This window comes from Corythoichthys intestinalis, chromosome 12, assembly GCF_030265065.1.
Source record: "Corythoichthys intestinalis isolate RoL2023-P3 chromosome 12, ASM3026506v1, whole genome shotgun sequence".
NCBI classification, from domain to species: Eukaryota; Metazoa; Chordata; class Actinopteri; order Syngnathiformes; family Syngnathidae; genus Corythoichthys; species Corythoichthys intestinalis.
The window spans coordinates 58,484,706-58,499,368 of NC_080406.1; positions in this window are offsets into that span (position 1 = coordinate 58,484,706).

The following is a 14,663-nucleotide window of genomic DNA, read 5'->3' on the forward strand; positions in this document are numbered from 1 at the left end:
ATGACTTTTTTAATTAAGTTTGATGATTGCGTTCAAACAAAATGTCCTAGAACAAAATTTTTAAATGTAACTACTAGATTGTGATACAATACACTATTGGGTGAAGTTTGGTTGACTTCTGCGCAGCGGTTTGGGAGTTAACATCAAAATTACATTTCTCGGCCATATCGCATAGATCTCACTGTGAAAAGGCTTAAATGGCTTTTTTGACCTAAGTTTGAGGATTGCGCTCAAATCAAATGTCCTAGAACCAAATTTCCACATGTAATTACTAGATTATGATACAATACACTAATGGGTGAAGTTTGGTTGACTTCTGCGCAGCGGTTTGGGAGTTAACATCAAAATTACATTTCTCGGCCATATCGCATAGATCTCACTGTGAAAAGGCTTAAATGACTTTTTTAATTAAGTTTGATGATTGCGCTCAAACAAAATTTCCTAGAACAAAATTTTCAAATGTAACTACTAGATTGTGATACAATACACTATTGGGTGAAGTTTGGTTGACTTCTGCGCAGCGGTTTGGGAGTTAACATCAAAATTACATTTCTCGGCCATATCGCATAGATCTCACTGTGAAAAGGCTTAAATGGCTTTTTTGACCTAAGTTTGAGGATTGCGCTCAAACAAAATGTCCTAGAACAAAATTTTCAAATGTAACTACTAGATTGTGATACAATACACTATTGGGTGAAGTTTGGTTGACTTCTGCGCAGCGGTTTGGGAGTTAACATCAAAATTACATTTCTCGGCCATATCGCATAGATCTCACTGTGAAAAGGCTTAAATGGCTTTTTTGACCTAAGTTTGAGGATTGCGCTCAAACCAAATGTCCTAGAACGAAATTTTCAAATGTAACTACTAGAATGTGATACAATACACTATTGGGTGAAGTTTGGTTGACTTCTGCGCAGCGGTTTGGGAGTGAACATCAAAATTACATTTCTCGGCCATATCGCATAGATCTCACTGTGAAAAGGCTTAAATGGCTTTTTTGACCTAAGTTTGAGGATTGCGCTCAAATCAAATGTCCTAGAACCAAATTTCCACATGTAACTACTAGATTGTGATAAAATACACTAATGGGTGAAGTTTGGTTGACTTCTGCGCAGCGGTTTGGGAGTTAACATCAAAATTACATTTCTCGGCCATATCGCATAGATCTCACTGTGAAAAGGCTTAAATGACTTTTTTAATTAAGTTTGATGATTGCGCTCAAACAAAATTTCCTAGAACAAAATTTTCAAATGTAACTACTAGATTGTGATACAATACACTATTGGGTGAAGTTTGGTTGACTTCTGCGCAGCGGTTTGGGAGTTAACATCAAAATTACATTTCTCGGCCATATCGCATAGATCTCACTGTGAAAAGGCTTAAATGGCTTTTTTGATCTAAGTTTGAGGATTGCGCTCAAATCAAATGTCCTATAACCAAATTTCCACATGTAACTACTAGATTGTGATACAATACACTAATGGGTGAAGTTTGGTTGACTTCTGCGCAGCGGTTTGGGAGTTAACATCAAAATTACATTTCTCGGCCATATCGCATAGATCTCACTGTGAAAAGGCTTAAATGACTTTTTTAATTAAGTTTGATGATTGCGTTCAAACAAAATGTCCTAGAACAAAATTTTTAAATGTAACTACTAGATTGTGATACAATACACTATTGGGTGAAGTTTGGTTGACTTCTGCGCAGCGGTTTGGGAGTTAACATCAAAATTACATTTCTCGGCCATATCGCATAGATCTCACTGTGAAAAGGCTTAAATGGCTTTTTTGACCTAAGTTTGAGGATTGCGCTCAAATCAAATGTCCTAGAACAAAATTTCCACATGTAACTACTAGATTGTGATAAAATACACTAATGGGTGAAGTTTGGTTGACTTCTGCGCAGCGGTTTGGGAGTTAACATCAAAATTACATTTCTCGGCCATATCGCATAGATCTCACTGTGAAAAGGCTTAAATGACTTTTTTAATTAAGTTTGATGATTGCGCTCAAACAAAATTTCCTAGAACAAAATTTTCAAATGTAACTACTAGATTGTGATACAATACACTATTGGGTGAAGTTTGGTTGACTTCTGCGCAGCGGTTTGGGAGTTAACATCAAAATTACATTTCTCGGCCATATCGCATAGATCTCACTGTGAAAAGGCTTAAATGTCTTTTTTGACCTAAGTTTGAGGATTGCGCTCAAATCAAATGTCCTATAACCAAATTTCCACATGTAACTACTAGATTGTGATACAATACACTAATGGGTGAAGTTTGGTTGACTTCTGCGCAGCGGTTTGGGAGTTAACATCAAAATTACATTTCTCGGCCATATCGCATAGATCTCACTGTGAAAAGGCTTAAATGACTTTTTTAATTAAGTTTGATGATTGCGTTCAAACAAAATGTCCTAGAACAAAATTTTTAAATGTAACTACTAGATTGTGATACAATACACTATTGGGTGAAGTTTGGTTGACTTCTGCGCAGCGGTTTGGGAGTTAACATCAAAATTACATTTCTCGGCCATATCGCATAGATCTCACTGTGAAAAGGCTTAAATGGCTTTTTTGACCTAAGTTTGAGGATTGCGCTCAAATCAAATGTCCTAGAACCAAATTTCCACATGTAATTACTAGATTATGATACAATACACTAATGGGTGAAGTTTGGTTGACTTCTGCGCAGCGGTTTGGGAGTTAACATCAAAATTACATTTCTCGGCCATATCGCATAGATCTCACTGTGAAAAGGCTTAAATGACTTTTTTAATTAAGTTTGATGATTGCGCTCAAACAAAATTTCCTAGAACAAAATTTTCAAATGTAACTACTAGATTGTGATACAATACACTATTGGGTGAAGTTTGGTTGACTTCTGCGCAGCGGTTTGGGAGTTAACATCAAAATTACATTTCTCGGCCATATCGCATAGATCTCACTGTGAAAAGGCTTAAATGGCTTTTTTGACCTAAGTTTGAGGATTGCGCTCAAACAAAATGTCCTAGAACAAAATTTTCAAATGTAACTACTAGATTGTGATACAATACACTATTGGGTGAAGTTTGGTTGACTTCTGCGCAGCGGTTTGGGAGTTAACATCAAAATTACATTTCTCGGCCATATCGCATAGATCTCACTGTGAAAAGGCTTAAATGGCTTTTTTGACCTAAGTTTGAGGATTGCGCTCAAACCAAATGTCCTAGAACGAAATTTTCAAATGTAACTACTAGAATGTGATACAATACACTATTGGGTGAAGTTTGGTTGACTTCTGCGCAGCGGTTTGGGAGTGAACATCAAAATTACATTTCTCGGCCATATCGCATAGATCTCACTGTGAAAAGGCTTAAATGGCTTTTTTGACCTAAGTTTGAGGATTGCGCTCAAATCAAATGTCCTAGAACCAAATTTCCACATGTAACTACTAGATTGTGATAAAATACACTAATGGGTGAAGTTTGGTTGACTTCTGCGCAGCGGTTTGGGAGTTAACATCAAAATTACATTTCTCGGCCATATCGCATAGATCTCACTGTGAAAAGGCTTAAATGACTTTTTTAATTAAGTTTGATGATTGCGCTCAAACAAAATTTCCTAGAACAAAATTTTCAAATGTAACTACTAGATTGTGATACAATACACTATTGGGTGAAGTTTGGTTGACTTCTGCGCAGCGGTTTGGGAGTTAACATCAAAATTACATTTCTCGGCCATATCGCATAGATCTCACTGTGAAAAGGCTTAAATGGCTTTTTTGACCTAAGTTTGAGGATTGCGCTCAAATCAAATGTCCTATAACCAAATTTCCACATGTAACTACTAGATTGTGATACAATACACTAATGGGTGAAGTTTGGTTGACTTCTGCGCAGCGGTTTGGGAGTTAACATCAAAATTACATTTCTCGGCCATATCGCATAGATCTCACTGTGAAAAGGCTTAAATGACTTTTTTAATTAAGTTTGATGATTGCGTTCAAACAAAATGTCCTAGAACAAAATTTTTAAATGTAACTACTAGATTGTGATACAATACACTATTGGGTGAAGTTTGGTTGACTTCTGCGCAGCGGTTTGGGAGTTAACATCAAAATTACATTTCTCGGCCATATCGCATAGATCTCACTGTGAAAAGGCTTAAATTGCTTTTTTGACCTAAGTTTGAGGATTGCGCTCAAATCAAATGTCCTAGAACCAAATTTCCACATGTAATTACTAGATTATGATACAATACACTAATGGGTGAAGTTTGGTTGACTTCTGCGCAGCGGTTTGGGAGTTAACATCAAAATTACATTTCTCGGCCATATCGCATAGATCTCACTGTGAAAAGGCTTAAATGACTTTTTTAATTAAGTTTGATGATTGCGCTCAAACAAAATTTCCTAGAACAAAATTTTCAAATGTAACTACTAGATTGTGATACAATACACTATTGGGTGAAGTTTGGTTGACTTCTGCGCAGCGGTTTGGGAGTTAACATCAAAATTACATTTCTCGGCCATATCGCATAGATCTCACTGTGAAAAGGCTTAAATGGCTTTTTTGACCTAAGTTTGAGGATTGCGCTCAAACCAAATGTCCTAGAACGAAATTTTAAAATGTAACTACTAGAATGTGATACAATACACTATTGGGTGAAGTTTGGTTGACTTCTGCGCAGCGGTTTGGGAGTTAACATCAAAATTACATTTCTCGGCCATATCGCATAGATCTCACTGTGAAAAGGCTTAAATGGCTTTTTTGACCTAAGTTTGAGGATTGCGCTCAAATCAAATGTCCTAGAACCAAATTTCCACATGTAACTACTAGATTGTGATAAAATACACTAATGGGTGAAGTTTGGTTGACTTCTGCGCAGCGGTTTGGGAGTTAACATCAAAATTACATTTCTCGGCCATATCGCATAGATCTCACTGTGAAAAGGCTTAAATGGCTTTTTTGACCTAAGTTTGAGGATTGCGCTCAAACCAAATGTCCTAGAACGAAATTTTCAAATGTAACTACTAGAATGTGATACAATACACTATTGGGTGAAGTTTGGTTGACTTCTGCGCAGCGGTTTGGGAGTGAACATCAAAATTACATTTCTCGGCCATATCGCATAGATCTCACTGTGAAAAGGCTTAAATGGCTTTTTTGACCTAAGTTTGAGGATTGCGCTCAAATCAAATGTCCTAGAACCAAATTTCCACATGTAACTACTAGATTGTGATAAAATACACTAATGGGTGAAGTTTGGTTGACTTCTGCGCAGCGGTTTGGGAGTTAACATCAAAATTACATTTCTCGGCCATATCGCATAGATCTCACTGTGAAAAGGCTTAAATGACTTTTTTAATTAAGTTTGATGATTGCGCTCAAACAAAATTTCCTAGAACAAAATTTTCAAATGTAACTACTAGATTGTGATACAATACACTATTGGGTGAAGTTTGGTTGACTTCTGCGCAGCGGTTTGGGAGTTAACATCAAAATTACATTTCTCGGCCATATCGCATAGATCTCACTGTGAAAAGGCTTAAATGTCTTTTTTGACCTAAGTTTGAGGATTGCGCTCAAATCAAATGTCCTATAACCAAATTTCCACATGTAACTACTAGATTGTGATACAATACACTAATGGGTGAAGTTTGGTTGACTTCTGCGCAGCGGTTTGGGAGTTAACATCAAAATTACATTTCTCGGCCATATCGCATAGATCTCACTGTGAAAAGGCTTAAATGACTTTTTTAATTAAGTTTGATGATTGCGTTCAAACAAAATGTCCTAGAACAAAATTTTTAAATGTAACTACTAGATTGTGATACAATACACTATTGGGTGAAGTTTGGTTGACTTCTGCGCAGCGGTTTGGGAGTTAACATCAAAATTACATTTCTCGGCCATATCGCATAGATCTCACTGTGAAAAGGCTTAAATGGCTTTTTTGACCTAAGTTTGAGGATTGCGCTCAAATCAAATGTCCTAGAACCAAATTTCCACATGTAATTACTAGATTATGATACAATACACTAATGGGTGAAGTTTGGTTGACTTCTGCGCAGCGGTTTGGGAGTTAACATCAAAATTACATTTCTCGGCCATATCGCATAGATCTCACTGTGAAAAGGCTTAAATGACTTTTTTAATTAAGTTTGATGATTGCGCTCAAACAAAATTTCCTAGAACAAAATTTTCAAATGTAACTACTAGATTGTGATACAATACACTATTGGGTGAAGTTTGGTTGACTTCTGCGCAGCGGTTTGGGAGTTAACATCAAAATTACATTTCTCGGCCATATCGCATAGATCTCACTGTGAAAAGGCTTAAATGGCTTTTTTGACCTAAGTTTGAGGATTGCGCTCAAACAAAATGTCCTAGAACAAAATTTTCAAATGTAACTACTAGATTGTGATACAATACACTATTGGGTGAAGTTTGGTTGACTTCTGCGCAGCGGTTTGGGAGTTAACATCAAAATTACATTTCTCGGCCATATCGCATAGATCTCACTGTGAAAAGGCTTAAATGGCTTTTTTGACCTAAGTTTGAGGATTGCGCTCAAACCAAATGTCCTAGAACGAAATTTTCAAATGTAACTACTAGAATGTGATACAATACACTATTGGGTGAAGTTTGGTTGACTTCTGCGCAGCGGTTTGGGAGTGAACATCAAAATTACATTTCTCGGCCATATCGCATAGATCTCACTGTGAAAAGGCTTAAATGGCTTTTTTGACCTAAGTTTGAGGATTGCGCTCAAATCAAATGTCCTAGAACCAAATTTCCACATGTAACTACTAGATTGTGATAAAATACACTAATGGGTGAAGTTTGGTTGACTTCTGCGCAGCGGTTTGGGAGTTAACATCAAAATTACATTTCTCGGCCATATCGCATAGATCTCACTGTGAAAAGGCTTAAATGACTTTTTTAATTAAGTTTGATGATTGCGCTCAAACAAAATTTCCTAGAACAAAATTTTCAAATGTAACTACTAGATTGTGATACAATACACTATTGGGTGAAGTTTGGTTGACTTCTGCGCAGCGGTTTGGGAGTTAACATCAAAATTACATTTCTCGGCCATATCGCATAGATCTCACTGTGAAAAGGCTTAAATGGCTTTTTTGACCTAAGTTTGAGGATTGCGCTCAAATCAAATGTCCTAGAACCAAATTTCCACATGTAACTACTAGATTGTGATACAATACACTAATGGGTGAAGTTTGGTTGACTTCTGCGCAGCGGTTTGGGAGTTAACATCAAAATTACATTTCTCGGCCATATCGCATAGATCTCACTGTGAAAAGGCTTAAATGACTTTTTTAATTAAGTTTGATGATTGCGTTCAAACAAAATGTCCTAGAACAAAATTTTTAAATGTAACTACTAGATTGTGATACAATACACTATTGGGTGAAGTTTGGTTGACTTCTGCGCAGCGGTTTGGGAGTTAACATCAAAATTACATTTCTCGGCCATATCGCATAGATCTCACTGTGAAAAGGCTTAAATTGCTTTTTTGACCTAAGTTTGAGGATTGCGCTCAAATCAAATGTCCTAGAACCAAATTTCCACATGTAATTACTAGATTATGATACAATACACTAATGGGTGAAGTTTGGTTGACTTCTGCGCAGCGGTTTGGGAGTTAACATCAAAATTACATTTCTCGGCCATATCGCATAGATCTCACTGTGAAAAGGCTTAAATGACTTTTTTAATTAAGTTTGATGATTGCGCTCAAACAAAATTTCCTAGAACAAAATTTTCAAATGTAACTACTAGATTGTGATACAATACACTATTGGGTGAAGTTTGGTTGACTTCTGCGCAGCGGTTTGGGAGTTAACATCAAAATTACATTTCTCGGCCATATCGCATAGATCTCACTGTGAAAAGGCTTAAATGGCTTTTTTGACCTAAGTTTGAGGATTGCGCTCAAACCAAATGTCCTAGAACGAAATTTTAAAATGTAACTACTAGAATGTGATACAATACACTATTGGGTGAAGTTTGGTTGACTTCTGCGCAGCGGTTTGGGAGTTAACATCAAAATTACATTTCTCGGCCATATCGCATAGATCTCACTGTGAAAAGGCTTAAATGGCTTTTTTGACCTAAGTTTGAGGATTGCGCTCAAATCAAATGTCCTAGAACCAAATTTCCACATGTAACTACTAGATTGTGATAAAATACACTAATGGGTGAAGTTTGGTTGACTTCTGCGCAGCGGTTTGGGAGTTAACATCAAAATTACATTTCTCGGCCATATCGCATAGATCTCACTGTGAAAAGGCTTAAATGGCTTTTTTGACCTAAGTTTGAGGATTGCGCTCAAACCAAATGTCCTAGAACGAAATTTTCAAATGTAACTACTAGAATGTGATACAATACACTATTGGGTGAAGTTTGGTTGACTTCTGCGCAGCGGTTTGGGAGTGAACATCAAAATTACATTTCTCGGCCATATCGCATAGATCTCACTGTGAAAAGGCTTAAATGGCTTTTTTGACCTAAGTTTGAGGATTGCGCTCAAATCAAATGTCCTAGAACCAAATTTCCACATGTAACTACTAGATTGTGATAAAATACACTAATGGGTGAAGTTTGGTTGACTTCTGCGCAGCGGTTTGGGAGTTAACATCAAAATTACATTTCTCGGCCATATCGCATAGATCTCACTGTGAAAAGGCTTAAATGACTTTTTTAATTAAGTTTGATGATTGCGCTCAAACAAAATTTCCTAGAACAAAATTTTCAAATGTAACTACTAGATTGTGATACAATACACTATTGGGTGAAGTTTGGTTGACTTCTGCGCAGCGGTTTGGGAGTTAACATCAAAATTACATTTCTCGGCCATATCGCATAGATCTCACTGTGAAAAGGCTTAAATGGCTTTTTTGACCTAAGTTTGAGGATTGCGCTCAAATCAAATGTCCTATAACCAAATTTCCACATGTAACTACTAGATTGTGATACAATACACTAATGGGTGAAGTTTGGTTGACTTCTGCGCAGCGGTTTGGGAGTTAACATCAAAATTACATTTCTCGGCCATATCGCATAGATCTCACTGTGAAAAGGCTTAAATGACTTTTTTAATTAAGTTTGATGATTGCGTTCAAACAAAATGTCCTAGAACAAAATTTTTAAATGTAACTACTAGATTGTGATACAATACACTATTGGGTGAAGTTTGGTTGACTTCTGCGCAGCGGTTTGGGAGTTAACATCAAAATTACATTTCTCGGCCATATCGCATAGATCTCACTGTGAAAAGGCTTAAATGGCTTTTTTGACCTAAGTTTGAGGATTGCGCTCAAATCAAATGTCCTAGAACCAAATTTCCACATGTAATTACTAGATTATGATACAATACACTAATGGGTGAAGTTTGGTTGACTTCTGCGCAGCGGTTTGGGAGTTAACATCAAAATTACATTTCTCGGCCATATCGCATAGATCTCACTGTGAAAAGGCTTAAATGACTTTTTTAATTAAGTTTGATGATTGCGCTCAAACAAAATTTCCTAGAACAAAATTTTCAAATGTAACTACTAGATTGTGATACAATACACTATTGGGTGAAGTTTGGTTGACTTCTGCGCAGCGGTTTGGGAGTTAACATCAAAATTACATTTCTCGGCCATATCGCATAGATCTCACTGTGAAAAGGCTTAAATGGCTTTTTTGACCTAAGTTTGAGGATTGCGCTCAAATCAAATGTCCTAGAACCAAATTTCCACATGTAACTACTAGATTGTGATAAAATACACTAATGGGTGAAGTTTGGTTGACTTCTGCGCAGCGGTTTGGGAGTTAACATCAAAATTACATTTCTCGGCCATATCGCATAGATCTCACTGTGAAAAGGCTTAAATGACTTTTTTAATTAAGTTTGATGATTGCGCTCAAACAAAATTTTCTAGAACAAAATTTTCAAATGTAACTACTAGATTGTGATACAATACACTATTGGGTGAAGTTTGGTTGACTTCTGCGCAGCGGTTTGGGAGTTAACATCAAAATTACATTTCTCGGCCATATCGCATAGATCTCACTGTGAAAAGGCTTAAATGACTTTTTTAATTAAGTTTGATGATTGCGTTCAAACAAAATGTCCTAGAACAAAATTTTCAAATGTAACTACTAGATTGTGATACAATACACTATTGGGTGAAGTTTGGTTGACTTCTGCGCAGCGGTTTGAGAGTTAACATCAAAATTACATTTCTCGGCCATATCGCATAGATCTCACTGTGAAAAGGCTTAAATGGCTTTTTTGACCTAAGTTTGAGGATTGCGCTCAAACCAAATGTCCTAGAACGAAATTTTCAAATGTAACTACTAGATTGTGATACAATACACTATTGGGTGAAGTTTGGTTGACTTCTGCGCAGCGGTTTGGGAGTTAACATCAAAATTACATTTCTCGGCCATATCGCATAGATCTCACTGTGAAAAGGCTTAAATGACTTTTTTAATTAAGTTTGATGATTGCGTTCAAACAAAATGTCCTAGAACAAAATTTTCAAATGTAACTACTAGATTGTGATACAATACACTATTAAGTGAAGTTTGGTTGACTTCTGCGCAGCGGTTTGGGAGTTAACATCAAAATTACATTTCTCGGCCATATCGCATAGATCTCACTGTGAAAAGGCTTAAATGGCTTTTTTGACCTAAGTTTGAGGATTGCGCTCAAACCAAATGTCCTAGAACGAAATTTTCAAATGTAACTACTAGAATGTGATACAATACACTATTGGGTGAAGTTTGGTTGACTTCTACGCAGCGGTTTGGGAGTTAACATCAAAATTACATTTCTCGGCCATATCGCATAGATCTCACTGTGAAAAGGCTTAAATGGCTTTTTTGACCTAAGTTTGAGGATTGCGCTCAAACCAAATGTCCTAGAACGAAATTTCCACATGTAACTACTAGATTGTGATAAAATACACTAATGGGTGAAGTTTGGTTGACTTCTGCGCAGCGGTTTGGGAGTTAACATCAAAATTACATTTCTCGACCATATCGCATAGATCTCACTGTGAAAAGGCTTAAATGACTTTTTTAATTAAGTTTGATGATTGCGCTCAAACAAAATTTCCTAGAACAAAATTTTCAAATGTAACTACTAGATTGTGATACAATACACTATTGGGTGAAGTTTGGTTGACTTCTGCGCAGCGGTTTGGGAGTTAACATCAAAATTACATTTCTCGGCCATATCGCATAGATCTCACTGTGAAAAGGCTTAAATGACTTTTTTAATTAAGTTTGATGATTGCGTTCAAACAAAATGTCCTAGAACAAAATTTTCAAATGTAACTACTAGATTGTGATACAATACACTATTGGGTGAAGTTTGGTTGACTTCTGCGCAGCGGTTTGGGAGTTAACATCAAAATTACATTTCTCGGCCATATCGCATAGATCTCACTGTGAAAAGGCTTAAATGGCTTTTTTGACCTAAGTTTGAGGATTGCGCTCAAACAAAATGTCCTAGAACAAAATTTTCAAATGTAACTACTAGATTGTGATACAATACACTATTGGGTGAAGTTTGGTTGACTTCTGCGCAGCGGTTTGGGAGTTAACATCAAAATTACATTTCTCGGCCATATCGCATAGATCTCACTGTGAAAAGGCTTAAATGACTTTTTTAATTAAGTTTGATGATTGCGTTCAAACAAAATGTCCTAGAACAAAATTTTCAAATGTAACTACTAGATTGTGATACAATACACTATTGGGTGAAGTTTGGTTGACTTCTGCGCAGCGGTTTGGGAGTTAACATCAAAATTACATTTCTCGGCCATATCGCATAGATCTCACTGTGAAAAGGCTTAAATGGCTTTTTTGACCTAAGTTTGAGGATTGCGCTCAAACCAAATGTCCTAGAACGAAATTTTCAAATGTAACTACTAGAATGTGATACAATACACTATTGGGTGAAGTTTGGTTGACTTCTACGCAGCGGTTTGGGAGTTAACATCAAAATTACATTTCTCGGCCATATCGCATAGATCTCACTGTGAAAAGGCTTAAATGGCTTTTTTGACCTAAGTTTGAGGATTGCGCTCAAATCAAATGTCCTAGAACCAAATTTCCACATGTAACTACTAGATTGTGATAAAATACACTAATGGGTGAAGTTTGGTTGACTTCTGCGCAGCGGTTTGGGAGTTAACATCAAAATTACATTTCTCGGCCATATCGCATAGATCTCACTGTGAAAAGGCTTAAATGACTTTTTTAATTAAGTTTGATGATTGCGCTCAAACAAAATTTCCTAGAACAAAATTTTCAAATGTAACTACTAGATTGTGATACAATACACTATTGGGTGAAGTTTGGTTGACTTCTGCGCAGCGGTTTGGGAGTTAACATCAAAATTACATTTCTCGGCCATATCGCATAGATCTCACTGTGAAAAGGCTTAAATGGGTTTTTTGACCTAAGTTTGAGGATTGCGCTCAAATCAAATGTCCTAGAACCAAATTTCCACATGTAACTACTAGATTGTGATAAAATACACTAATGGGTGAAGTTTGGTTGACTTCTGCGCAGCGGTTTGGGAGTTAACATCAAAATTACATTTCTCGGCCATATCGCATAGATCTCACTGTGAAAAGGCTTAAATGACTTTTTTAATTAAGTTTGATGATTGCGCTCAAACAAAATTTTCTAGAACAAAATTTTCAAATGTAACTACTAGATTGTGATACAATACACTATTGGGTGAAGTTTGGTTGACTTCTGCGCAGCGGTTTGGGAGTTAACATCAAAATTACATTTCTCGGCCATATCGCATAGATCTCACTGTGAAAAGGCTTAAATGACTTTTTTAATTAAGTTTGATGATTGCGTTCAAACAAAATGTCCTAGAACAAAATTTTCAAATGTAACTACTAGATTGTGATACAATACACTATTAAGTGAAGTTTGGTTGACTTCTGCGCAGCGGTTTGGGAGTTAACATCAAAATTACATTTCTCGGCCATATCGCATAGATCTCACTGTGAAAAGGCTTAAATGGCTTTTTTGACCTAAGTTTGAGGATTGCGCTCAAACCAAATGTCCTAGAACGAAATTTTCAAATGTAACTACTAGAATGTGATACAATACACTATTGGGTGAAGTTTGGTTGACTTCTACGCAGCGGTTTGGGAGTTAACATCCAAATTACATTTCTCGGCCATATCGCATAGATCTCACTGTGAAAAGGCTTAAATGGCTTTTTTGACCTAAGTTTGAGGATTGCGCTCAAACCAAATGTCCTAGAACGAAATTTCCACATGTAACTACTAGATTGTGATAAAATACACTAATGGGTGAAGTTTGGTTGACTTCTGCGCAGCGGTTTGGGAGTTAACATCAAAATTACATTTCTCGGCCATATCGCATAGATCTCACTGTGAAAAGGCTTAAATGACTTTTTTAATTAAGTTTGATGATTGCGCTCAAACAAAATTTCCTGGAACAAAATTTTCAAATGTAACTACTAGATTGTGATACAATACACTGTTGGGTGAAGTTTGGTTGACTTCTGCGCAGCGGTTTGGGAGTGAACATCAAAATTACATTTCTCGGCCATATCGCATAGATCTCACTGTGAAAAGGCTTAAATGGCTTTTTTGACCTAAGTTTGAGGATTGCGCTCAAATCAAATGTCCTAGAACCAAATTTCCACATGTAACTACTAGACTGTGATAAAATACACTAATGGGTGAAGTTTGGTTGACTTCTGCGCAGCGGTTTGGGAGTTAACATCAAAATTACATTTCTCGGCCATATCGCATAGATCTCACTGTGAAAAGGCTTAAATGACTTTTTTAATTAAGTTTGATGATTGCGCTCAAACAAAATTTCCTAGAACAAAATTTTCAAATGTAACTACTAGATTGTGATACAATACACTATTGGGTGAAGTTTGGTTGACTTCTGCGCAGCGGTTTGGGAGTTAACATCAAAATTACATTTCTCGGCCATATCGCATAGATCTCACTGTGAAAAGGCTTAAATGACTTTTTTAATTAAGTTTGATGATTGCGTTCAAACAAAATGTCCTAGAACAAAATTTTTAAATGTAACTACTAGATTGTGATACAATACACTATTGGGTGAAGTTTGGTTGACTTCTGCGCAGCGGTTTGGGAGTTAACATCAAAATTACATTTCTCGGCCATATCGCATAGATCTCACTGTGAAAAGGCTTAAATGGCTTTTTTGACCTAAGTTTGAGGATTGCGCTCAAATCAAATGTCCTAGAACCAAATTTCCACATGTAACTACTAGATTGTGATAAAATACACTAATGGGTGAAGTTTGGTTGACTTCTGCGCAGCGGTTTGGGAGTTAACATCAAAATTACATTTCTCGGCCATATCGCATAGATCTCACTGTGAAAAGGCTTAAATGACTTTTTTAATTAAGTTTGATGATTGCGCTCAAACAAAATTTTCTAGAACAAAATTTTCAAATGTAACTACTAGATTGTGATACAATACACTATTGGGTGAAGTTTGGTTGACTTCTGCGCAGCGGTTTGGGAGTTAACATCAAAATTACATTTCTCGGCCATATCGCATAGATCTCACTGTGAAAAGGCTTAAATGACTTTTTTAATTAAGTTTGATGATTGCGTTCAAACAAAAT